The sequence below is a fragment of the Notolabrus celidotus genome, chromosome 1 (genome assembly GCF_009762535.1).
Source record: "Notolabrus celidotus isolate fNotCel1 chromosome 1, fNotCel1.pri, whole genome shotgun sequence".
Lineage (NCBI taxonomy): Eukaryota > Metazoa > Chordata > Actinopteri > Labriformes > Labridae > Notolabrus > Notolabrus celidotus.
In genome coordinates, this window is record NC_048272.1 from 34457950 (window position 1) to 34485558 (window position 27609).

Genomic DNA, 27609 nt, shown 5'->3' on the forward strand with positions numbered 1-27609 from the left:
AGGTCTTGTTGCAAAAGGTCTGACCTGTACCTGATTTAGGACCTCGTATGAAGGTGGGCATAATCATTTATGAGAGATCAGATTGTGACACGTCCTTTTCAGTGATGTAAAAATCAGATGAGATGAGCTTTGGGTCAATGTAGTCTGCAGTGTGCATGTAGTCTAATGTATCACTGCTGTAAAAGTCATGTCGTCCTTTCTAAATTCCTAAACTAAATTTCTGAGTCTTTTCAGGCAATTTTCAAAGAGTGACTTATGATAAGTGAACATAACCACTGTGGATATAAATTACAGTTCAATAGGGTCAAATACACTTGTCACAATATACTTGAATAAAAGTCAATAACAAAGTGAGCTTCAGGAATCAGCTCCTCGCAGTGTGACTGGTAAAAAGCAATTTATTACTTCCGCCCCCGCTGCCAGGCGAGGAAGTCCACCGCTTTATCAGATGCAGATAGTGCATGACAGTGAAGCCACAGTGAGCGGGCTGTTTATCGCCGTAAAGAGAAGGGATAGGACTCGGGAGTGCGGTTGTATTGTCATTTTATTTAGATGAAGTGAAGCGCAGGAGGCCTCGGCTGCTCAGTGGATCTTGTGGGCTGACAGCAGCTCTGTGATAGAGAGTAGAGTCAGCAGCAGCTAAACACTGCTGTAGCTATCTCTTTCTGTGTTTGCTCCATCTCCCTGTCTCTTCCTCTGTCTCCCTCTGTCTCTCTTTTGGTATCTCTGTCTCTCTCTGATATACCACATGACACATTCTATTTTCTTTACAGTGTCACCTTGCCCAAAAAGAGCTGTCACAGTGCATCATACTCGCTTTGGAAGCCTTGTTTGTGTCTTCCTTTTGTTCCCAGAATGTCTGTCCCTTTTTCTATACAATATTAATTTTAGTCCTTTGAAACCACAAGAAAAAGAGGCAAAATCAGGAGCCCTGTTTCAGACATTTCATGCTCCAGCTGATTTTACGTAGCTTGTCATTTCACACTGAAGACACTTCAACATTTGTACAAATTGTAGTGGAGATCTAACCATCAACCCCCAGCTGTACATTTCTTTGTTTTACTAATTATACATCCTTTTATCATTATTTGTTATAGATAATTATGGAGACATGCACACCAGTTATCCAATACAGCATCTTACAGAACAGAAGTGATACTCACCAGTTATTTCCAGTTCCCTATGGGAGCCTTTAAAGGGCAGAACAATGTAATCACAGACAGCAGAGTTTAACTATGGGGAACATTGTTTTAAGCATTTCTAAGAGAAAGGAGCAGTCAGACGTGTGCCTTGAAATTGGGAAAATGGGTGTCAATGGAAAATAATTTTCTTTTGTTAGCAGCCCTGGAGGTTGCCAAATAGGATTGACAAAAATATAAGGATCTATTTCCTTTGGACTATGGGTGGGGCAGCAGTTTACAAACTATTAGTGTTTCTAATAGTGGAGCAATGCCAGTCTGATGAAAGAAGAGTTTGGGAGTTCTTTATTTAATTTTTGGTCATCCTCTGGTTGAAAAAAAAATGCATCAAGTTGCATATCAATCTGTCCAGTAGTTGCAGACTTAGTTTACCGTGCTTGTTGAGGGAGTGGACATGGTATGATTATTTGACTTGTTTAGAAAATGCCTGAGTCAGCTTCCAATAAAAGGTCTGCCATATGTAGTCATCTGTCTGATTGATGCAAGGTTTAAACTGCTAAAAAAAAGAAGTATCACAGCTTATCTGTCATCATCTGTAAACATATTGTCACCAGTGACTGAATGTTAACATGATTAGTGTGCATCCATCTCCTACCACTGTCAGAAGTGAAGCCAAAATGTCACCTCAATGGATGCTGGACTTATTGCGCTTCCTCTGATAAAACACACATTTAACTCTAACCATAGACCTTTCTGGAGTCCCTGAGCTCCCTTGTCTCTTAGGTTCCTCTGTATCTCTGCCGTAGATGACCTGCTGATGTGGATGTCAGACTCCAGTTGCTACAACTACTACTCTCCGTGTCACCACTATCATCTCTCTCTCTCTTCATCTCCCTATATCCCTATATCCCTCTCTCCAACTCGGTCTCAGCAGATGTGTGTCTAACATGAGTCTGGTCCTGCTGGAGGTTTCTGCCTGTTAAAGGAAGTTTGTCCTTGCCACTGTAACTTGCTAAATGCTGCTAAGTGCTCTGCTCATGGTGGATTAAGATGAGATCAGGCCGAGTCCTGTCTGTAAGATGGGACTGGATCTTATCCTGTCTTGATGTTGCGTCTTTGTTAATAATAGAACATAGAGTATGGTCTAGACCTGCTCTGTTTGGAAAGAATCTTCAGATCACGTTTGTTGCGATTTGGCGCTGTATAAATAAAGATTGATTATTTAATTGATTATTTACTCACAGATAAAACTGATTATTGTCTTGGTTTGAAGCAGACACTTACCGTCATATAAATGTTAGTGTCTCTTGTGTTAGTAATCAACACATTTTCTTTCACCAGTCCTCCTGCTTTCTGCTAATCCGGTAAAGACCAGAGAGTTTGTCAAAGAGCTTCTCTGGAGAGTGAACACTTTCAAATGAGCGCGTTAAGAACTAGCTGCCGTGTCGGAAACCATGTTCTGGAAAAAATATTCAATATGTACTTTACGTTTATAGTTTGACCCCTAATTAATCTGTTATAGGAGACTTTACGAAATGTACTGCAACCAGTCAACAGGAGGAGCTCGTAAAGTTTGGGCCTCACTTTTGGGGGAGATGTTGTGCCCTCCATGTTTTCACACAGTCCAAGGTTGTCACCCACAGGTACCTGGAGAATGTGTTTTTTCAATAACAGAGTGACTCAGACAGAGTATAATTCTCCCAGTATTACAGGGAGATGATCAGTGACACTGACACTGCATCTTGAGGTGTTGATTTGATTTCCAAGCTCATCATCATGAAGCAGTAAGATGTGAAAACAGAATTTAAAAACACATTCACATTGTAGCTTTGCGGTTGTATTCTGTCTCAGTGTGTATGAATGTTGAGAAATCCCCCAAACCCTTTGTAGCAGCAGTTATCTTTACGTTTACAGATAACTGCATACAGCCTTATAATCCATGGGTGAACAGATTAAAAGTCACCTTCAGAGGGCAAAACTTCATTTACAATGAAACAAAATCAGGCATGTAGTTCAAACATTAGTGCAAGAAAGTAATATTGCTTTACACAACATAGAACATGACCAAAAGACTACTTTGTCTCAAAATTAATGTTTCTTGAAAAATGCTGCATGCGGGAATGCTAATGTTCCAAATATCTACTCATAGAGGATCATGTACATTACCGTGAGCCATGCATTTATCCAATAATAACGTACACAATCAGAGAAAGGGATGAGTCATGTGGAGATTTAAAGCCACTATAGCAATAATTTCCTGCTCCTGATGGCCACAATGATAACACTCTATACTAAGCAAATTTTTACTGAAACCAATATTGTTAACACCACTTACTTTAATAAAGTAATACAAAAATTCTAAGCCCTTTTTTAACTTTAACAAAGTACATAAAGAACTTGCAGCCAACATACTTCGGCTTTTACAGAGTACGTCGCCCAAGAATTCAAATTAAATGATTAGTCAAACTGCGGAATCAAACTTGACGATAAGAAACCAACTTATATTGCATAAACATGGTCTTAAAAGTTATGCAGATTTATGTTGCTGTATGTGTAATGTGTCTTTTTAATTTTAAAGTCATGTCAAACTTAGCACACACACTGGACTAACATCAGAAGCCAGTGGTCAAACTTTTGTCAGAGATATTGTTATGGATCAGACTGTGAATGTGTGTAGAGATCAAATCATACAGGGCAGGTAGTACCTCTGCAAAGTAGCTGCTACTTGGGATACTGTTTCAAATACACCATTATACGGTGAAATCCTTGGTCTGCTACCTTGAATAAAAGTGGGTCATCAAGCGCTGTAAATTCTAATCAATTCAGCACTCTGTTTTAATGCTAGCTGTGGCTACTACCGCTTTGTATTCCTGCATACACAAGTTGCAATGATGACTTTTATGTGACTTGTGTTAAAACCTGAGGATTTCTTTCTTGCAGCGCACGTCTTGCAAATTGCAATCATGTTATCTTGTGAGACAGTGAAAAACATCCACACTGGTGACGCCATGTTTACTCTCACGTCAGAGTACTAGACTTGTTGCTCTTCTTCTCTGTGCTTAATGGCGGATCAGATACTGACACTGTCAGAATGTGTGCTTGTTAATAATTAAACAAAAGCAACTTTATTGGTTGTTTTTATCTGTAAGAAATATGTTTTTAAGGATGATATATAATAATAAAATAGTCCCTTCATCATACTGATTACCTTCATACATCTCTAATCCGAGATATCAAGTATTTGCTTTTGATGTTCTCCACTTGTTCTACATGTTGCACTTGTCTTTTCAAAACAAACCTTCCTTGTGGTGCTTTATCGTGTGACAATATTCAACAACAGACCATAAAAGACAATACTCACAGGCAGTAATGTCAGAAAGTGACACAGCACATGTATGCATGAGTGTGTAGGAGTGAGATCCAGCGACACACAGAGAGAGTGGCCCAGAGATTACATTATTTTGCTCTTTCAATCATTCTTCTCCACACTCCATCAATTTAAAATGCTGTATGCTCGCGGTGAAATGACTCATTCTAAAGGTCACATAGGATGGACGTCAAAACATAATTAGAGGTGATCGCCAAGAATTTCATTGTGCCAACAGATGCAGTGTGAAGGAAAAATACTCCTGCCCAATGAATAGAGATGTATTGTCAATACAAATACATTTAATGAATGAGTGAAATTAAGAAATTAAAATCATAAAAAACATAATTCAATGGCTGCTAAAGTGTCCATCAGGCAAAAGTGAAGAAGTTTGAATTATTGTGCTTAATATCGAAGTTCACACAGAAAAGCAATAATCAGTCAACCATCAAAGAAAGTCTCATGTAAAGGCTGATTTATACTTCTGCGTCGCCCCTACGCAGCAGGGGCTGATGCGGACATGAGCCCCACATACTTCTGCGTCGATGTGTCCGTGTCGCACAGCAATTCTCCTCTGAAACGCTTGAGGGCAGTGTGGTCTCTTTGATAGCCGGCCGCCTGCTTCCGGTCCTGCTACGATCTCGGTTTACTTTTCCACATCGATTCAGAGCGTGTTATGTTAATCTACAGCTGATACATGTTGCTGTTTATCATACAGACATGATTACATGAAGAATAGAGAGGAGGAGATGAAATATACGGCCGATGTGTGGCCGATGTCCGGGATCCCGGAAGTGCTGTGAATGCGGGAAAGACAAAGCCGTCGAGCGGACCAATCACAGAGCTTGCGGTCCGCGTCGGCTCTACGCGTAGTTACATTTTGGAGGAGATGCACGTCAGCTACGTGCGTAGGCCTCTGTGTAGGTACGGGAGCTACGCGGACCTACGGCGTAGGCTACGCCTTCGATTCGACGCAGAAGTATAAATCAGCCTTAAGGCTTGAGGTTTATTTCTGCTCCTAACAAAGAAAATCGTTTTTTATGCAAAATCCAAATTCAGGGTCGAGCAAAACTTGTAACATGACCTTGGATTTCAGAGTTTTTAAAAAGCACCAACGTTAAACAAAGCTGGTCATGTGAGGGATTGTCACGCTTTTATGGTGAGACACGCAACACATAATGCGTCACTGCTGTTGAGTGTGTTGAGGAAAAGTAACAACCCACTGTGGCCTTCACTCGTGGAGTGGATGCCGTGTAAATTGTGTCCTTGGGACTTATTTACCTGAGGAACTTTATTTTCTTTACAATAGAGCTGAAGTTCCTCCTGTGCTGAAAGCACAACACCTCAGAAAGGTCAATGGATTTTCAGCACACTAAGTGTTTTGACCTTTTATAGACCGAGAGAGAAAGAAGCCGGTAGCCTTTGGTCTGAGGACTGATCTTTGTCCGTGTTTTGCTGTTTGAAGAGCTACACTTCCTCTGAGGCTCATTTGCTTTTCAGAGAAACAATACTTGGAGTCACAAGAGCTTAATACAGCCAACGTGGTCAGCAGGATGGACTCTAAATGGCATATGAGGGTTTAAGGTCATGTTTTACTTCTTATCACCAAATCCCTGTCTCATTACAATTACCAGGTGAGTTCATAGTGGCACTAAAAGGCAGTGTGTGGTTAAGTGGATAAAATCCACTTTCCTTCCAACTTTACATGACTGTATTCAAATCTAGTTAGCAGGTCTCCAGCAAGGTCAAAATCATTATCACTCAACAGCAGCTGAGCACAGAAACACATTTACTAACTCAAATAAATTATGAAAAGAAGACCGTAACTTTAGGAGGTAACAAAGCAAACCTGCTTTAAAATGTTCATACAGATTAATTAGAGACCCTGTTAAATGAGATTATTATTATTCCTAGAAAGCAGCTGCTGATAAACTGGTAATCCAGTGTTGTGCGTACCTCCCTTACATGTGAGTGCAACTGAATCTTCTTAACCAATGGAAACACTGATGTGACACTGAGTGTCTGTTACTTTGATGAACATTTCAATGTTTAATCAAAATGCCGGCCTTTTTAAATGAAGATGCCACTTAAGCTCCTTTAAGCTTGTTACTGCCTTTATCAGCGTGACTTTCCAGCTCATCTCATCTCAAAGCCGTGACGAGTGATGATAGACATGATGTCGTCATTAATGGCCAAACGTCTTTGTGTGGCGAGAGCCCTGCAGAGGCAACAAGCAGCTCATGTGACGGACCAGAGGTTATTCCAAGCTGGGGAATTAATCAGAGAAGAGTGTCGGAGAGAGTCCAGGCCCATCACTGTTCTCTACACTCTGCCTCCTGTGGGAAAACTGACTACTCAATTACATTTGTGCCAGTTTTTGATGGTGGAGCACGATGTCAGCTCCTGATTTTATGTTATAATGATGTTGTTTTCTGCTGCTAGATGTTCAAAGTGGGGCTCTTTCTTTTGCTTTGCAGTTGGTTAGACATCTATGTCAGGAACACTGATGTTATTGTTCTTTAAAGAGTTGAAAATATACAACCTAATCAAGATTACATTTATACATAGGCTACTCATACAATGTTAAACATAAGGGGGACATGAGTGTCTGAAACTATTACTCACTTCATCATTATACTCCAAAATATAGTAAGTGTTTTGTTTTTGAAGGAGATATTTGATGAGAAAAGTAGCGTATTGCATCAAAACTCATTTATTTTGCATTGACCAATTTTCAGTAAGGATGTTATGTTATTGTCAATTTTGTGATATTGCTAGAATAAAACTGTCCTGATACCATCGTGGACCTGTGAGGATATGAAACTATAGGTCCTCCATGCAAAAAGTGTAGTTTTAATTTGGCTGCAGTGGAGAAGAGTGGAGGGAAGTAGGAACCACATAGCTACCCATCATTCTTTGTGTTCTGCTCGAGAAAATGGCGGACACCAACGTTAGTAGCCAAGGAGAATAGACATGATTTTGAAATTGTAGCCAGTAGCTTTTAAATCTGACATGCAGAAACATTTTGCTTCCCTGTGTGAAGAAATGAGAACGATGAAAAGTTGACAGAAAAAATAACAAAACTATATGCAAACAATGGTGCCAAACCAGAATGTGGTGTCCTACACATCGGGGAATACGAGTAATATGAGAAACCACGAGGCTAATCGTCACCACGAAAAATATATGAGAAGATGGAAAGAAAACAAATCCAGCCAGGCCAAAAGACTAAATAAAGCCTCACTACCCTGTAACAGCACAAGAGCTGAAGAGATGATTCAAAGTTGATCAAATTGTGAAACATTTTATTAAATATGTTCTGTATATGACCAATACGGATACATCAAGGCTCTGACAGTGGGGGAATATATCATTGAGTCTGAATGTCCAACCATCGACCACCAACATCTTACCCTTGTTTCATCTCGTCCTGTCTTATCAAGGAAAAAGAAACTTGCGTATGTCTGAGTTTGTACGTATTTTTCGCTTGTCATCGGCTCGTCTTCGTCATATAAAAAAGTTTATGATGACCATTTATTGTCAAAACATTTGTTAACAGTCTCATTCTAAAAGTATAGGTAAAAACTGCTCAGTGACATGTGGGATCAAACCAGATGTGATGCTGCAATAAGCAGAATTCACTAAAGCACTAATGAACTGTCTAATCCCTTTGGCCTTGCTGATCCTTGAAACATCATCACCTCCTGCACTTACACTGTTGGCTTGGGCATACAGTACTGATTCAGGGTTGTCTTACAGCACCATCATTTATAGTTCATTTGGCTTTGATAGGAATTCAAAGACACACCCCCTCGTAACATTGTCAGTATATCTGCTTTTAAGTGCTGCTTCTGCAACTGCTGCTCATAACACATTGGATGCAGGGGTTAATATTCATCAAGGCAGTGAGTGAAGTTTAATTTGACTGTATTATTCTTAATGCAAAGTGGATATACTTATATATTTCTCCCAAATCCTACAGACACAGACGGGATGGTTTTCATTGAACTCTGTTTCTAAACACAAAGAACAGTAACTTGGCCAGTGAGCAGCTTTTCTTTCACCATCTGTGTTGCACTTGAGTTTTTAAAAAACACAGCACAGCTACCTGCCTTTGATTTTACACAGATTTCCTTATCTAACTTCGAGCACCTGAATTGGCTGCTACAGCACAGTTATTACTGCAAAGTCCTCAAAACATGAGTGGTAATTATTAGTAGGAGATAGTACACCTGCTGCTTATATTTCAGAATTAATAAGTAATGATTTTTTATCTCGTCCTTGCTTGATATCCATGACTGTGGCAGCAGTGCTGCCTTGATTCAGTTTTGACCCAAATAGGCCTTGAGAATTTAATCACAGCTGACCTGTTTTTTATGCTTTCCTATGCCCATTGTAGAGAAGGTAATGAATCTGTCTGGCAATCAGATAAACACCATACTGTCTAGGAGAGAGTAATTGCTGCAAACATTCAGTTTGGACCCCCTGATAATAAGAATGCTGATTCTGAAGTCGCCTTGTGCAATCCATCTTTCTGTGTGTCTGTTCTGATCATTTAATATACACTGAGGCACAACATGAATAATAATTATGACTTTTTCCTCAATGTACTATTTGCATTTTTTCCACAACAGTTCCAGTTCAGGGTAGTCTGTGAAGATATGACCATTATATCAGTTCAACCAGTATGTGCCTTATAGTCCTAGAGCACTGAAGGCTTTCACACATTCAAGAGGAACACAGAAATTACACAAGGAAAAAGGTGCTCTCAATGTGGAAGAACTCTGGTTTATTTAAACGTGATTATCTATCTCTGTCCTTTAATCTCCATCACTTATATTACACATCTTATCCAGGTTCACTACTGTATGTGGAAGTTTAATTGAATGTGGATACAAATTATGATATAATACACAGTAGTTTTAAGTAAGGTCAATGATGGGTGAAAATATAAACCTGTATTTGGTTGATGCTCACAGCAGCTACTTTGGACATCAATTTATATATGTATGGGCTTCATGATGTCATCTAAATGAGGCATGTGTGTTACCGCTTAGAGTTTTATTGTTGCACCATTCTTTATTTTTAAAGCAAAATTTTTGGGACTTTTCTTCCTTTATTGACAGGACAGCTGAAGATAGACAGGAAACATGGGAGTAGAGAGTGCAGGAAGACATGCAGCAGATGGTCAAGGCCGGGAGTCGGACTGGCGACCTCTGCGACGAGGACTATAGCCTCTATGGGGTGCTTAGACGGCCTAGAGTCCACCAGCACCCCATTGTTTCTCCATTCTTATCAATCAGTGAATCTATTTCTATTTTGGTAGCACACATTCGTAACAAATGTTATCTTAAGAGACTGAACAAACAGAGCAGGTCTAAAGACTGCACTCTTTCTTGTTTTATGTAGTGGCCCAACATTCAATCCGAGTCAATAAAATTCATTAACCACCAAGTTTCAAATAGAGATAGAACCTCTGCAACTGCAAGAGCCATACATGGAGTAATCACCAACACTTTATAAAAAGGGCCCAAGTGATAATCGCTTAATACAACCTAAACAGGAAGATGTGGCAACTCTCATTATCTGAGCATATTGTGTTGAGATTGGAGTAGCAGTTGATCATGTTGCAATTATTGCAAAGAAGAAACGAGAGGAGACATTAGAGGAGATCTAATGTATGGCCTATGAAGGGCGATTCTGAAAATGTGATAATACCCAGTGGATCAATCAGGGCGTGCGGTCTACGTCATTTCAACTAATAGTTACATTTTTGAGACGGTGCTAATCACCTCCAATTTATACAGGGAGCGCGTTCCATCAGCGCCATGGGTTTGATCTGTCCGAAGGTGCTCTTCGTGCTACACAGGACGCATATTTGAAGCGTGGCGCAGCTCAGAGCAGCTCAGAGCAGCTAGGATCAGCTGAGTCCAGTATAGAGAGAACAACATACAAACAACAGGTTACAGAGCCTTTCTGTGGTTGAATCATTTGGATAGTATTTTGTTACTTCCGTTCTTGTATTATTGTTGAGTATGCTGCAAAACTATAAAGTTTAGTTTTTGTGGGTTTAGATTAGTTTGATATTAATATTTCTGCTCTACTTTGTTGTCCTGTTACCTTCTGACACAGTTATTATCTGAAAGTCCTGTTGTGGTCAACATGGATCTTTTAAACGGTCGGAAGTCCGTAGATGGCGTTTTATTTTGAAATTGAGCGGATGTTGCATGTGATCCTTGTGCCTGACTTCCTGTCCAGGTTGATCTTCTCTGTTGAGCTTGATGCGTACTGGGCGCGGGCACCATCAAAAATAGACTCAGGCAGGCTCCATTGACTAGAATGGGAACGTATCGGCTGTAACGCGGTGCATCCTGTTTACATTGGGGGTCAGGCTACATTCAGAGGCTTCTGCAAAGGCAACAGACACTACATGCATTTTGAAAAAGTAACCGTGTTATGTTACAATGGGAAAAAAATGCCAATTTGACAAAAAAGGCAGGATTGGAAATGCGGCCCTAGAGCATACTATACAGAATATGTTTCACACCCAGAGACAGTAGTCAGTTAATGTCCTCACCAAATGTACATCACTGGCAAGTTGATGAGTATTGACTCTATGGTTAAGCCTTTAACTAGAGTGTAATGTAATCCAATCTCTATTGATACATACACATCAGATTGTCCGTCTTCATTCCACTTCATGCCTCTGCTCTTTTAGAATTGAACCTGCAGACTAACTAATGCACAGATTAGTTTTGTGCTCAGTCAAATCTTTATTATCAGTACACTTCCACCTGCTGTTGCCCTCTTCAGTGGAAAGTCCCGCAAGTGCCGAAGGAAAATGACTCTCACTTATTTAGCTTTCGGATAATAATGTTTCATTCCACTCTGTAACTTTCTCAATCGATTCCTCCTATCCCCCGTCTCTATCCATTCCATTTTCTGCAGCCACATCTCAGCGCACCACTGACACTGACCCGGCAATGAAATGTAGTGTCTCAATTCTCCTGCTCTCTGTCTCCATCTCCGAGCTATCACAGTGTGTGATACTGTCTGATAGTGTTCTTCATTTGATCTAATCATTGGCTGCTCTTCTTAAACTGAGTGATAATAAAAAAAAAAGATGTTTTTTGTCATTGTTGGGTTCTGATTTATCATCAGTAGTGCGTGTGCTTTTACGGGAGCAGAGACAGGGATCAGGTCTTCTGGGTTTTTTTTTAGCGTGGTTGGTTGGGACTAAATGTTGGATCATCATTTCTTTCATCATGACAGGCTGCTATTTGTCTTCTTCTAACAGGAAACTTTTGTATCAGAAATAAATGTAATTCATCATTTCACTCCAATCTCTCTGGGAAAGGACCAGATGACTGCTTCTTCCACACTGTTGCTAACAAAAAGACCCATCATCTGAATGACAAAAAGTCATTCAGATGATGGCCAACCATTAACTAAAGGACCATAATTTCCTTTGACCAATCTGATGAGTGGAGAGGGTGCACAGTAATAAAATAATACATTGCAGCAAATATAAAAAATGCATCTCTTTGATTTTCATCCAAATGTTGAGTCATTGTTGCATTCATTCCCTCAGTCAGAAAAAGAAAGTCTGGTTATCATTTATTTTGAATTATTTAGAGTGAATGTTGAATTTGTCAAGGACAGGGAAATAACAGAGTCAATAAAAGGCAAGAATGCAAACCCTTCATCGGTTTTAAATGTTGATTTGAAAAAAGAGCATAAAAGCAAATATCTGAATTCAAAAGTCGAATTATCCTTTTTAAATTACAGTTTGATCCTGATATCTTCTGCAGTGGCAGAAGTACCGGTTAATCAGCAAGGACAATTGTACTAACTCCAATGTAGGAGAAGAATGGACATACATTGAGTCATTGCTGAGAAGTGCTTTCTCTTTTCAATTTAAGAAATGTATTTAGGTTTCTACATTACACCAACTCTCTAAAGTTCAGTTCAGAGTTGTGGATGTGTACTGTATGTGCAGGTGCTGTCAAAAAACACAAGACTTGGAGTATAACACTTACAACAACACTTCAATCAGCCACAACATGATGATAACATCATGATCACCTGCTCAGTATTTTTGCAGGCCCCTCTCGTCATGTCAGTGCCATGGGCCTTTGGTCGGCCCTGATCACTGCAGACCAGGAACACCCAACAAAAGCTGCTATTTTGGAGATGCTCAATCATCAAGCCATCACAGTTTGTTCCTTGTCCTCACAGCCTTCCCTTGCCCATTTTTCATGCTTCAGTCACATTAACTTTAAGGGCAAAATGTTCGCTTGCCTCCTAACATTGGACTTCCACCAGATCCTTGTGCGGTCCGTCTCCGATCCACTGCAGTCGGGCTCCATGCTCTCTCATCAGACAACACCCACTGATTGTGTCTCAGAACGCAGCCCAGAGCTGGACCGCCTGACAGCCGGAGTCATGTGACCGAGGTTTTCCCTCTGTAATTACTGAATCAAGGATTCCCCTCCTCCTCTCCTTATCCTTGTTGTCTTTATGGTCCTCTGAAAACCTCTGACGTCTTGACTCCAGGCCTGGCTCCACTCATCATGACGGATTGTTGTTGTAGGTAAGTGAAATTTGATCTGGTGATAACACAGAGGGCCCAATCTACTAAAGGTTTGCGTGTATAAAAACATGTGCAAACTTGATAGTGCACACAAAGCTGATGTACAACCGGGAGCACCGAGGATTGCGTCTGTCAAATGAGCAAAATAGCACTCGTAATCCATTAAGTGTGTTTGCCTTCATGAATATGCAGAATACATGCAGATTATCAGAACGCGCAAAATACTGGGAGTAGGAGATGCAAACGTAATCATTTAGCACACGCAGTGTGATTTATCAAACCTGAAGCAGATAGCGGGCAGTGTCTTTGCATCTATATTTTGCACTTTTGAAAGGCAGGTGCAAACTGGCACAGCGTTATGCACAAATGGTTGCGATCACTGTGGCAAGAATTTTCTTGCAACTGGATCATTCCAGCGCACCATCGCAGATAGCGCACCTCCTCCACCAAGACCTCCAACTCCATGGCTTCAAACTTCATTCTTCGTTTGCGGCCACTCTGCTCTCTCAAACTCTCCATGGTGACAGCCGGTAGCACACGCAAAATCCTCATTAAAATAGAGCGGTTCGCACCACTTTTGCACTTGTTATCATTTGCGCATGCAGTCATGGTAGGTCACCCACAACACGGCCAGAAATAGCACGTGCAATGTTTTAGTTTGCACAACAATATAGTGCTCATTATTTGAGATCGTAGTAGATCAGGCCCAGAGTGTTTTATTCTGATGATTAACCGTTTCTTTTTCATTTTGTTTTGGTGCCTGACTTCCTGTCCTGCTCCATCTGCTCTGTTGAGCTTGATGCATCGTGCATCAGCATCCGGCAAAAATAGAAGTCTTGTGTATCTGATCCAGAGGGCTCCAACCTGCCAGATCAGAGACGCAGCCGGAACGCAAGGCAGCAGATCCAGTGGATGTTAAAACACTGACTAGAATAGAAACGTATCAGAAATCAGATCCAGTGCTGTGACGGATCGGAGACGGACTGGACACGGATCTGGTGGAATTGGTTCCTAACATGTTCCACCCACTGACTGAGGTAGCATTGTTAAGGGTTAATTTACCTCACATGTCAGTGGTCATAATGTCATGGTTTATTAGCATATTTCTCTATTGCTCTATGGAGTACAGTAAACACAGCTTTTCATTCCATCTATCCCATCTTCTTCTTCATCACACTTTCCTTCTCAGCTCTTTTTCGTAGCATGTTGAGGCGGCTCTGTTTGTTTCACTGCTTGCAGTGATAACCATCTGTCCCTGCAGAAAGATAGGCCGTACAATTTAGCATCACAGCGAGCCACCTCCCGGGAAGCTTGGCGGTGTCAAGGTTTTAAATGCATTCAACAGAGTGTCCTGTTGATGGCATTTGCCAAAGATGAAACTGGTAATTATTTCACAGGCAGTGGGATGTATTGAGCTTATTTAGCACAGCATATGGAAAAGACAATCACACTGTTGTACTCTTTTTGCAGCCTGTCAACATTTCACTGCAGATTGTAACTCTCAAACTTGCTCTTTGTCGTCTCCTCACATTACCACGCCGTTGTCAATATGTTCATGTAGACTTACCCTCAATGAAAGAGGAACATCTGATGTGCTGATATCTAGTCAAGCAGTTTCAACTGAAACTTCATCTTCACGTTGGCTGGCTGTGAGTGCAGTTTGATATAGAGAGCAGTGATTTATGCCCCATTCAGCCTGGCATAGTACCTCTCACTGAAACTTTTTATGGAACTACGCCACACCCAAGTGCTTCTGCAGTTTAAGCTCACATTGTCTGTTGGTTACAAAGCATAACCAACCCGAACAAAAATAAACAACAATGAGCTGTACAGCTTGAACACAATGGGCGGTAAATCCAGAGGACTTAATGTATGTCACGTAAGGGATCAGAGAGAGATTGGATCATTAAGGCACAACAGAAGCGCGACAGAGGAGGTCTTGTATCACGTTAAAGGGGTAAAATGTTCCACTCATAAGACGGTCACTTGCTGTAGGAGAGAATGATTTGACACAAAAAAAGACTTTCAAATGATTGTGTCAGTAAAAAGGAAATTTTTTCCTCCTGATACATTGAATGAATGAAAGGTCCCTGGACTCTGTTGAAGGAATTGGTTCAATGGTAATGATAAACTGTTGAAGCTCCTCATGATCTGTTTAATCGGCTATTATTACTCACATCAAACTTAACACTTCAAATCAAAGCCAAAGGCTGGTGACTTTTTCCTCATTCGCCACTTTTTAAACATTTGTTACTTTGAAATTATTCTCTCTCTGTCATCCAACTATCTCTCTCTTTTACCTCTATTCATTTCTCTTCTGTTTTTATCTTTTCTTTCTTTTTTCCTAAGTAAATGGCATTAAGTCCATATGACACCTTCCTACAGCCAAGTGTTTTGTATTAGATACATCTTATTGGGACCTCTACAGCATCAGTGTGATATATTTTTTCCAAAAAAACCTGATGTATACAATCAGATACTTGCAGTGCATGGATAATCCACCAGGTGTGAGTCATTCTTGCACCAGAAGGCCTTCACCTAATGGTGTGTTCACACCAAACGCAAATAGAATAATTTGCACAAATTAATTACATGTAAAGTCAAAGCAGCACAATAGCCAATCAGCGTGCACATCACCCGGTGAGGTGAGGTGCGAAATATGGCTCAGCGGAGATTCACTCATCTGGAATATATTGAACACTTTGATTCTGTCTCAGTATAGCTTCCCCAAACTCTGTGACTCCACCTGTTTTTATGGGATCTGCAATAAACAGGAGCTCACTATGAGGACAGAGAGGGAGGAGGACTATCTGATGAGGTCTGAAAAACTTTGTCAGCTATCGACTTTAGTAGGAAGTTAGCTCTGCCCCTTTAGCATAACTAGTGCCCTGTGGGAACCCCCCTCCCTCTCGCGGAAGGGTCTGTGTCTTGGGTACTCGTTTACCCGCGCAAATAGAGCGAGTAAACACAAAATACTCTCGCGTCTGTATTTGCGCGATAGCGCGATTGTTTGCATCTGGTGTGAACGCGACATAAGACATCCAAAATAGCAGCTGTGGATCAGTGACCCACTCGAGGTTTTTCAGTATCAAATATGATACAAATTAAAACTCATATATGAAAATTGCTATTTAATTAATATAATGATTTATTTTTTTGTCAGAAGGTCCAATAACACTCCCTTTTCAAATAGTTAGAATTTTCTAGTAATTATTTGATGGTTCAGGCTTTATGGGGTTGAAATGATTACATTTTGTCCTCCAGTGTATCATCAGAGCTGTATCCATAACAAGTCCATCCTCAAAGCTGTGGTTTAGAAAATAGCACATCCCAGGATGAAGTTATTGATCAGTCATAATCTGTTGTTCAACACAGCTGTGTAGTTAAGTTATTAAACAGTGAATCATATTGTTGAGCATTAAAATGACTCTAAGAGCAGCTGATTCTGTAGGATATTTCTTGTTTTGATAATATCCCCAGACCTTCACAGTAGAAGCTCCACGAAAGAATTTCAGGCGTCTCTCAAAGCAGCCTCAGTTCCTGGCTGAATGCCAGGACCTGACTGATGAAGGCATGTGGAGCGTTTTGTGGAAATAGAAGATGGCAGCATTTTGTTAGCGTTTCCCATGGATCACATCACAGTTGCTCCGATGGCTGCCTCGTTGTGTCAGCCGAATTGCTCCGCTGTCATACTTCCTATGGGTCTGTAAACAGTCTCCCTGACATGCCGTCAGTTCTCAGATGTCAGCCTGTCACCTTCGTTCCTCCACTCCTCGGCTCCATTTGTCTGCCACTTCACTTCCAGAGAGTTAGAAACACCAGGGAGGGGTTTCAGGTCTGTACCAACAACGCTTGAGCTGTGATTTAATTAGGAGTATTTGATGGGAATAGGCTTTGCTGCAAAACAAACACCCACACACTATGCGCAAAAAGGAGGTCACCAATTATGTTTTTCCATGTAAACACAGGGATGTGAGACAAGGTTTGTAATATCTGAACTTCAAAAACATGAACTCTGCAGGTGTAGTTCATTTTGGAGAACGGGCCTTTTGCTGTCTGTCTTTTGTAGGAGGCACAGAAAACAGGTTGTCTGCAAAAATCATTGTTCCCTGGTGAGAAATAAAGTGATATACGTCAGCTTCAGAGCAAACACTGCAGCATGATAGTGAGTGTTTTCACTGAATGATCCCTCACACAACCTGAATTCATAACATCATCGATAAAAATATGTTTGATGACGCAAAAACTGACGGTATTCCGCCTTCGTGTTTACAAATGGTTGGGGCTGTCAAATTAATGTTTTTTAATTGATCAACTAATTAAAAAAAAACATCAACTGAAAAGAAGAAAATCAATAATTAATTCAGACTGATTGCACATTCTGATCTAATACATCACTGATCCCACAAACATCTACAGCTGCTTTGTAAATATTGCAAAAACACACATTTTAAATTAGGGATAGGCCGATCATCGGCTCTGATGCAGCCGCACCTCTGTCTGTTGTCACTACTCTGTCTCCAGCATTGTCCCACTCACAACACCATCTGATTGGTTACACGCAGAGCCACAGCACGGGTAAAAGCCAATCAGCCTATAAGAAACTGCAGGGAGCAATGGATAGCAAGCTAGGCTACCGTTTTTACAGACGTGTCATTTCTACCAAGTGATTAAGCAAATTTTGAAAGATTCCGACCCGAGCACTCACTTCTGATTAGGTGTACGCTCTACTTGGATTTTATCAGCACTTTACTTTGCTGCCAGAAAGTCAGTTTGTTTTTGCAATTCTGAAATGCTGTTGGATGGATGGATGGATGGATGGATATGCTTGCCATATGCTTAAAGGCATTTAAAAAAAGTTAAGTATTGGAGTTTGTATTACTCAAAATTTTGACGCCAATACTTTCCCTTTTACTGCATATGAATATTGGCTCCAATTATCGGTTATCGCCTTCTTGACTACTAATAATCGGTATCGGTATCGGCCCTGAAAAAAACATATCGGTCTATCTCTATTTTAAATGTAATGGGCGAGAGGAGAGGAAACTATTCAAGGAGAGGAAAGATCAAACGAAAAAGGATATTAAGGCGTAGGAGGAGTTAGTAGCATAAGACAAAGAATACGAAACAGAAAAAGAAAGAAGCAGTGACCGTGACGCTAGAAACTAAGAGCATTGTGCCGGGTTTTGACACAAACAGTTAATGTTAATGTGTAAATGGCCTCTATTTGAATCCTCTCATGATGTCAATGATCGTTGCCCTGAAGAAATTTTGGATGTGGATTTAACTTTGAAATATTGGCTTTTATGATGTCATAGTTTTCCTTTCAAGTTAGAAGGTGGGCTTGACTGTCACCATGGAGATGACGGTCCCTCAAACTGGGACTGGATCTTATCCTGTCCTCAGACTCTTTCCCAAACAGAGCAGGTCTAGACTGTACTCTATGTTCTATTATTAACAAAGATCAAACATCAAGACAGGATTAGATCCAGTCCCAGTTTGATGGATGGATGGATGGATGGATGGATGGATGGATGGATGCTACATGTTTATTGAAGCGGCCTAGACATCTCTCCTACAGCAGTGGACCTGCAAGAGGAGAGACAACTATTCAAGGAGAGGAAAGATCAAACGAAAAAGGATATTAAGGCATAAGAGGAGTTAGTAGATTAAGACAAAGAATACGAAACAGAAAAAGAAAGAAGCAGTGACCGTGACGCTAGAAACTAAAAGCATTGTGACGGGTTTTGACACAAACAGTTAATGTTAATGTGTAAATGGGCTCTATTTGAATCCTCTCATGATGTCAATGATCGTTGCCGTGAAGAAATTTTGGATGTGGATTTAACTTTGAAATATTGGCTTTTATGATGTCATAGTTTTCCTTTCAAGTTAGAAGGTGAGCTTGACGGTCACCATGGAGATAATGCATCAGAAAACGTTGTGAAAGTCTATAAATAAAAGCCATTTTCATCTATGATGTCACTTTTTTAAAAATGCCACGTAGACGCAGACAGGCTTCTCGCCCAGTTCGCAGGCGCAGGGGGCCCCGAAGGTCCACTGCTGCACGCAGACGTAGGAGGGTTGTCCGACGCAGACGCTAGGCAGACTCAACAAACATGTAGCATAAGCATCAACAAACTCAATCAACCAACCAACCAACCAACCAATCAATCAAACTGGGACTGGATCTTATCCTGTCCTCAGACTTTTTCCAAACAGAGCAGATCTAGACCGTACTCTATATTCTATTATTAACAAAGACCCAACATCAAGACAGGATAATATCCGGTCCCAGGTTGATTGATGGATGGATGGATGGATGGATGGATGGATGGATGGATGGATGGATGGATGGATGGATGGATGGATGGATGGATGGATGGATGGATGGATGGATGGATGGATGGATGGATGCTCATGCTACATGTTTATTGAAGCGGCTTAGACATCTCTCCTACAGCAGTGGACCTGCAAGAGGAGAGACAACTACTCAAGGAGAGGAAAGATCAAACGAAAAAGGATTTAAAGGCGTAGGAGGAGTTAGTAGATTAAGACAAAGAATACGAAACAGAAAAAGAAAGAAGCAGTGACCGTGACGCTAGAAACTAAAAGCATTGTGACGGGTTTTGACACAAACAGTTAATGTTAATGTGTAAATTGCCTCTACTTGAATCCTCTCATGATGTCAATGATCGTTGCCGTGAAGAAATTTTGGATGTGGATTTAACTTTGGAATATTGGCTTTCATGATGTCATAGTTTTCCTTTGAAGTTAGAAGGTGGGGTTGACGGTCACCATGGAGATAAGGGTCCCTCAAACTGGGACTGGATCTTATCCTGTCCTCAGACACTTTCCCAACAGAGCAGGTCTAGACTGTACTCTATGTTCTATTATTAACAAAGATCAAACATCAAGACAGGATAAGATCCAGTCCCAGTTTGATGGATGGATGGATGGATGGATGGATGGATGGATGCTACATGTTTATTGAAGCGGCCTAGACATCTCTCCTACAGCAGTGGACCTGCAAGAGGAGAGATGACTATTCAAGGAGAGGAAAGATCAAACGAAAAAGGATATTAAGGCATAAGAGGAGTTGGTAGCTTTAGACAAAGAATACGAAACAGAAAAAGAAAGAAGCAGTGACTGTGACGCTAGAAACTAAGAGCATTGTGCCGGGTTTTGACACGAACAGTTAATGTTAATGTGTAAATGGCCTCTATTTGAATCCTTTCATGATGTCAATGATCGTTGCCGTGAAGAAATTTTGGATATGGATTTAACTTTGAAATATTGGCTTTTATGATGTCATAGTTTTCCTTTCAAGTTAGAAGGTGGGCTTGACGGTCACCATGGAGATAATGCATCAGAAAACGTTGTGAAAGTCTATAAATAAAAGCCATTTTCATCTATGATGTCACTTTTTTAAAAATGCCACGTAGACGCAGACAGGCTTCTCGCCCAGTTCGCAGGCGCAGGGGGCCCCGAAGGTCCACTGCTGCACGCAGACGTAGGAGGGTTGTCCGACGCAGACGCTAGGCAGACTCAACAAACATGTAGCATAAGCATCAACAAACTCAATCAACCAACCAACCAACCAATCAACCAACCAATCAATCAAACTGGGACTGGATCTTATCCTGTCCTCAGACTTTTTCCAAACAGAGCAGGTCTAGACCGTACTCTATATTCTATTATTAACAAAGACCCAACATCAAGACAGGATAATATCCGGTCCCAGGTTGATTGATGGATGGATGGATGGATGGATGGATGGATGGATGGATGTTTATTTATTGAAGCGGCCTAGACATCTCTCCTACAGCAGTGGACCTGCAAGAGAAGAGACAACTATTCAAGGAGAGGAAAGATCAAACGAAAAAGGATTTAAAGGCGTAGGAGGAGTTAGTAGATTAAGACAAAGTCTACGAAACAGAAAAAGAAAGAAGCAGTGACCGTAACGCTAGAAACTAAGAGCATTGTGTCGGGTTTTGACACGAACAGTTAATGTTAATGTGTAAATGGCCTCTATTTGAATCCTCTCATGATGTCAATGATCGTTGCCAAGAAGAAATTTTGGATGTGGATTTAACTTTGGAATATTGGCTTTTATGATGTCATAGTTTTCCTTTCAAGTTAGAAGGTGGGGTTGACGGTCACCATGGAGATAACGGTCCCTCAAACTGGGACTAGATCTTATCCTGTCCTCAGACACTTTCCCGACAGAGCAGGTCTAGACTGTACTCTATGTTCTATTATTAACAAAGATCAAACATCAAGACAGGATAAGATCCAGTCCCAGTTTGATGGATGGATGGATGGATGGATGGATGGATGGATGCTACATGTTTATTGAAGCGGCCTAGACATCTCTCCTACAGCAGTGGACCTGCAAGAGGAGAGACAACTATTCAAGGAGAGGAAAGATCAAACGAAAAAGGATATTAAGGCATAAGAGGAGTTAGTAGCTTTAGACAAAGAATACGAAACAGAAAAAGAAAGAAGCACTGACTGTGACGCTAGAAACTAAGAGCATTGTGCCGGGTTTTGACACGAACAGTTAATGTTAATGTGTAAATGGCCTCTATTTGAATCCTTTCATGATGTCAATGATCGTTGCCGTGAAGAAATTTTGGATATGGATTTAACTTTGAAGTATTGGCTTTTATGATGTCATAGTTTTCCTTTCAAGTTAGAAGGTGGGCTTGACGGTCACCATGGAGATAATGCATCAGAAAACGTTGTGAAAGTCTATAAATAAAAGCCATTTTCATCTATGATGTCACTTTTTTAAAAATGCCACGTAGACGCAGACAGGCTTCTCGCCCAGTTCGCAGGCGCAGGGGGCCCCGAAGGTCCACTGCTGCACGCAGACGTAGGAGGGTTGTCCGACGCAGACGCTAGGCAGACTCAACAAACATGTAGCATAAGCATCAACAAACTCAATCAACCAACCAACCAACCAATCAATCAAACTGGGACTGGATCTTATCCTGTCCTCAGACTCTTCCCAAACAGAGCAGGTCTAGACCGTACTCTATATTCTATTATTAACAAAGACCCAACATCAAGACAGGATAATATCCGGTCCCAGGTTGATTGATTGATGGATGGATGGATGGATGGATGGATGGATGGATGGATGGATGGATGGATGGATGCTCATGCTACATGTTTATTGAAGCGGCCTAGACATCTCTCCTACAGCAGTGGACCTGCAAGAGGAGAGACAACTATTCAAGGAGAGGAAAGATCAAACGAAAAAGGATTTAAAGGCGTAGGAGGAGTTAGTAGATTAAGACAAACACTACGAAACAGAAAAAGAAAGAAGCAGTGACCGTAATGCTAGAAACTAAGAGCATTGTGACGGGTTTTGACAGGAACAGTTAATGTAAATGTGTAAATGGCCTCTATTTGAATCCTCTCATGATGTCAATGATCGTTGCCAAGAAGAAATTTTGGATGTGGATTTAACTTTGGAATATTGGCTTTCATGATGTCATAGTTTTCCTTTGAAGTTAGAAGGTGGGGTTGACGGTCACCATGGAGATAAGGGTCCCTCAAACTGGGACTGGATCTTATCCTGTCCTCAGACACTTTCCCAACAGAGCAGGTCTAGACTGTACTCTATGTTCTATTATTAACAAAGATCAAACATCAAGACAGGATAAGATCCAGTCCCAGTTTGATGGATGGATGGATGGATGGATGGATGCTACATGTTTATTGAAGCGGCCTAGACATCTCTCCTACAGCAGTGGACCTGCAAGAGGCGAGATGACAATTCAAGGAGAGGAAAGATCAAACGAAAAAGGATATTAAGGCATAAGAGGAGTTGGTAGCTTTAGACAAAGAATACGAAACAGAAAAAGAAAGAAGCACTGACTGTGACGCTAGAAACTAAGAGCATTGTGCCGGGTTTTGACACGAACAGTTAATGTTAATGTGTAAATGGCCTCTATTTGAATCCTTTCATGATGTCAATGATCGTTGCCGTGAAGAAATTTTGGATATGGATTTAACTTTGAAGTATTGGCTTTTATGATGTCATAGTTTTCCTTTCAAGTTAGAAGGTGGGCTTGACGGTCACCATGGAGATAATGCATCAGAAAACGTTGTGAAAGTCTATAAATAAAAGCCATTTTCATCTATGATGTCACTTTTTTAAAAATGCCACGTAGACGCAGACAGGCTTCTCGCCCAGTTCGCAGGCGCAGGGGGCCCCGAAGGTCCACTGCTGCACGCAGACGTAGGAGGGTTGTCCGACGCAGACGCTAGGCAGACTCAACAAACATGTAGCATAAGCATCAACAAACTCAATCAACCAACCAACCAACCAACCAATCAATCAAACTGGGACTGGATCTTATCCTGTCCTCAGACACTTTCCCAACAGAGCAGGTCTAGACCGTACTCTATATTCTATTATTAACAAAGATCAAACATCAAGACAGGATAAGATCCAGTCCCAGTTTGATGGATGGATGGATGGATGGATGGATGGATGGATGGATGGATGGATGGATGGATGCTACATGTTTATTGAAGCGGCCTAGACATCTCTCCTACAGCAGTGGACCTGCAAGAGGAGAGACAACTATTCAAGGAGAGGAAAGATCAAACGAAAAAGGATATTAAGGCATAAGAGGAGTTAGTAGATTAAGACAAAGAATACGAAACAGAAAAAGAAAGAAGCAGTGACCGTGACGCTAGAAACTAAGAGCATTGTGCCGGGTTTTGACACGAACAGTTAATGTAAATGTGTAAATGGCCTCTATTTGAATCCTCTCATGATGTCAATGATCGTTGCCGTGAAGAAATTTTGGATGTGGATTTAACTTTGAAATATTGGCTTTTATGATGTCATAGTTTTCCTTTCAAGTTAGAAGGTGGGCTTGACGGTCACCATGGAGATAATGCATCAGAAAACGTTGTGAAAGTCTATAAATAAAAGCCATTTTCATCTATGATGTCACTTTTTTAAAAATGCCACGTAGACGCAGACAGGCTTCTCGCCCAGTTCGCAGGCGCAGGGGGCCCCGAAGGTCCACTGCTGCACGCAGACGTAGGAGGGTTGTCCGACGCAGACGCTAGGCAGACTCAACAAACATGTAGCATAAGCATCAACAAACTCAATCAACCAACCAACCAACCAACCAATCAATCAAACTGGGACTGGATCTTATCCTGTCCTCAGACTTTTTCCAAACAGAGCAGGTCTAGACCGTACTCTATATTCTATTATTAACAAAGACCCAACATCAAGACAGGATAATATCCGGTCCCAGGTTGATTGATGGATGGATGGATGGATGGATGGATGGATGGATGGATGCTCATGCTACATGTTTATTGAAGCGGCTTAGACATCTCTCCTACAGCAGTGGACCTGCAAGAGGAGAGACAACTACTCAAGGAGAGGAAAGATCAAACGAAAAAGGATTTAAAGGCGTAGGAGGAGTTAGTAGATTAAGACAAAGAATACGAAACAGAAAAAGAAAGAAGCAGTGACCGTGACGCTAGAAACTAAAAGCATTGTGACGGGTTTTGACAGGAACAGTTAATGTTAATGTGTAAATTGCCTCTATTTGAATCCTCTCATGATGTCAATGATCGTTGCCGTGAAGAAATTTTGGATGTGGATTTAACTTTGGAATATTGGCTTTTATGATGTCATAGTTTTCCTTTCAAGTTAGAAGGTGGGCTTGACGGTCACCATGGAGATGACGGTCCCTCAAACTGGGACTGGATCTTATCCTGTCCTCAGACACTTTCCCAACAGAGCAGGTCTAGACTGTACTCTAAGTTCTATTATTAACAAAGATCAAACATCAAGACAGGATTAGATCCAGTCCCAGTTTGATGGATGGATGGATGGATGGATGGATGCTACATGTTTATTGAAGCGGCCTAGACATCTCTCCTACAGCAGTGGACCTGCAAGAGGAGAGATGACTATTCAAGGAGAGGAAAGATCAAACGAAAAAGGATATTAAGGCATAAGAGGAGTTGGTAGCTTTAGACAAAGAATACGAAACAGAAAAAGAAAGAAGCAGTGACTGTGACGCTAGAAACTAAGAGCATTGTGCCGGGTTTTGACACGAACAGTTAATGTTAATGTGTAAATGGCCTCTATTTGAATCCTTTCATGATGTCAATGATCGTTGCCGTGAAGAAATTTTGGATATGGATTTAACTTTGAAGTATTGGCTTTTATGATGTCATAGTTTTCCTTTCAAGTTAGAAGGTGGGCTTGACGGTCACCATGGAGATAATGCATCAGAAAACGTTGTGAAAGTCTATAAATAAAAGCCATTTTCATCTATGATGTCACTTTTTTAAAAATGCCACGTAGACGCAGACAGGCTTCTCGCCCAGTTCGCAGGCGCAGGGGGCCCCGAAGGTCCACTGCTGCACGCAGACGTAGGAGGGTTGTCCGACGCAGACGCTAGGCAGACTCAACAAACATGTAGCATAAGCATCAACAAACTCAATCAACCAACCAACCAACCAATCAACCAACCAATCAATCAAACTGGGACTGGATCTTATCCTGTCCTCAGACACTTTCCCAACAGAGCAGGTCTAGACCGTACTCTATGTTCTATTATTAACAAAGATCAAACATCAAGACAGGATAAGATCCAGTCCCAGTTTGATGGATGGATGGATGGATGGATGGATGGATGGATGGATGGATGGATGGATGGATGGATGCTAAATATTTATTGAAGCGGCCTAGACATCTCTCCTACAGCAGTGGACCTGCAAGAGGAGAGACAACTATTCAAGGAGAGGAAAGATCAAACGAAAAAGGATATTAAGGCATAAGAGGAGTTAGTAGCTTAAGACAAAGAATACGAAACAGAAAAAGAAAGAAGCAGTGACCGTGACGCTAGAAACTAAAAGCATTGTGCCGGGTTTTGACACGAACAGTTAATGTAAATGTGTAAATGGCCTCTATTTGAATCCTCTCATGATGTCAATGATCGTTGCCGTGAAGAAATTTTGGATGTGGATTTAACTTTGAAGTATTGGCTTTTATGATGTCATAGTTTTCCTTTCAAGTTAGAAGGTGGGCTTGACGGTCACCATGGAGATAATGCATCAGAAAACGTTGTGAAAGTCTATAAATAAAAGCCATTTTCATCTATGATGTCACTTTTTTAAAAATGCCACGTAGACGCAGACAGGCTTCTCGCCCAGTTCGCAGGCGCAGGGGGCCCCGAAGGTCCACTGCTGCACGCAGACGTAGGAGGGTTGTCCGACGCAGACGCTAGGCAGACTCAACAAACATGTAGCATAAGCATCAACAAACTCAATCAACCAACCAACCAACCAACCAATCAATCAAACTGGGACTGGATCTTATCCTGTCCTCAGACTTTTTCCAAACAGAGCAGGTCTAGACCGTACTCTATATTCTATTATTAACAAAGACCCAACATCAAGACAGGATAATATCCGGTCCCAGGTTGATTGATGGATGGATGGATGGATGGATGGATGGATGGATGCTCATGCTACATGTTTATTGAAGCGGCTTAGACATCTCTCCTACAGCAGTGGACCTGCAAGAGGAGAGACAACTACTCAAGGAGAGGAAAGATCAAACGAAAAAGGATTTAAAGGCGTAGGAGGAGTTAGTAGATTAAGACAAAGAATACGAAACAGAAAAAGAAAGAAGCAGTGACCGTGACGCTAGAAACTAAAAGCATTGTGACGGGTTTTGACAGGAACAGTTAATGTTAATGTGTAAATTGCCTCTATTTGAATCCTCTCATGATGTCAATGATCGTTGCCGTGAAGAAATTTTGGATGTGGATTTAACTTTGGAATATTGGCTTTTATGATGTCATAGTTTTCCTTTCAAGTTAGAAGGTGGGCTTGACGGTCACCATGGAGATGACGGTCCCTCAAACTGGGACTGGATCTTATCCTGTCCTCAGACACTTTCCCAACAGAGCAGGTCTAGACTGTACTCTAAGTTCTATTATTAACAAAGATCAAACATCAAGACAGGATTAGATCCAGTCCCAGTTTGATGGATGGATGGATGGATGGATGGATGGATGCTACATGTTTATTGAAGCGGCCTAGACATCTCTCCTACAGCAGTGGACCTGCAAGAGGAGAGATGACTATTCAAGGAGAGGAAAGATCAAACGAAAAAGGATATTAAGGCATAAGAGGAGTTGGTAGCTTTAGACAAAGAATACGAAACAGAAAAAGAAAGAAGCAGTGACTGTGACGCTAGAAACTAAGAGCATTGTGCCGGGTTTTGACACGAACAGTTAATGTTAATGTGTAAATGGCCTCTATTTGAATCCTTTCATGATGTCAATGATCGTTGCCGTGAAGAAATTTTGGATATGGATTTAACTTTGAAGTATTGGCTTTTATGATGTCATAGTTTTCCTTTCAAGTTAGAAGGTGGGCTTGACGGTCACCATGGAGATAATGCATCAGAAAACGTTGTGAAAGTCTATAAATAAAAGCCATTTTCA

General features: G+C 41.1%; 1 protein-coding gene and 1 long non-coding RNA gene across 5 annotated transcripts in view; both read left to right on the forward strand.

Annotated features, from left to right (window-relative positions):
- The window catches only part of fhit (fragile histidine triad diadenosine triphosphatase), a 412878-nt gene that overhangs the window by 338313 nt on the left and 46956 nt on the right, over positions 1-27609 (forward strand). The gene's annotated exons all lie outside the window — the stretch shown is intronic.
- LOC117817396 lies at positions 18371-20687 on the forward strand. Its single transcript, XR_004632145.1, has 2 exons — positions 18371-18437; positions 20437-20687. It is a non-coding gene; the product is annotated as an uncharacterized LOC117817396 (long non-coding RNA).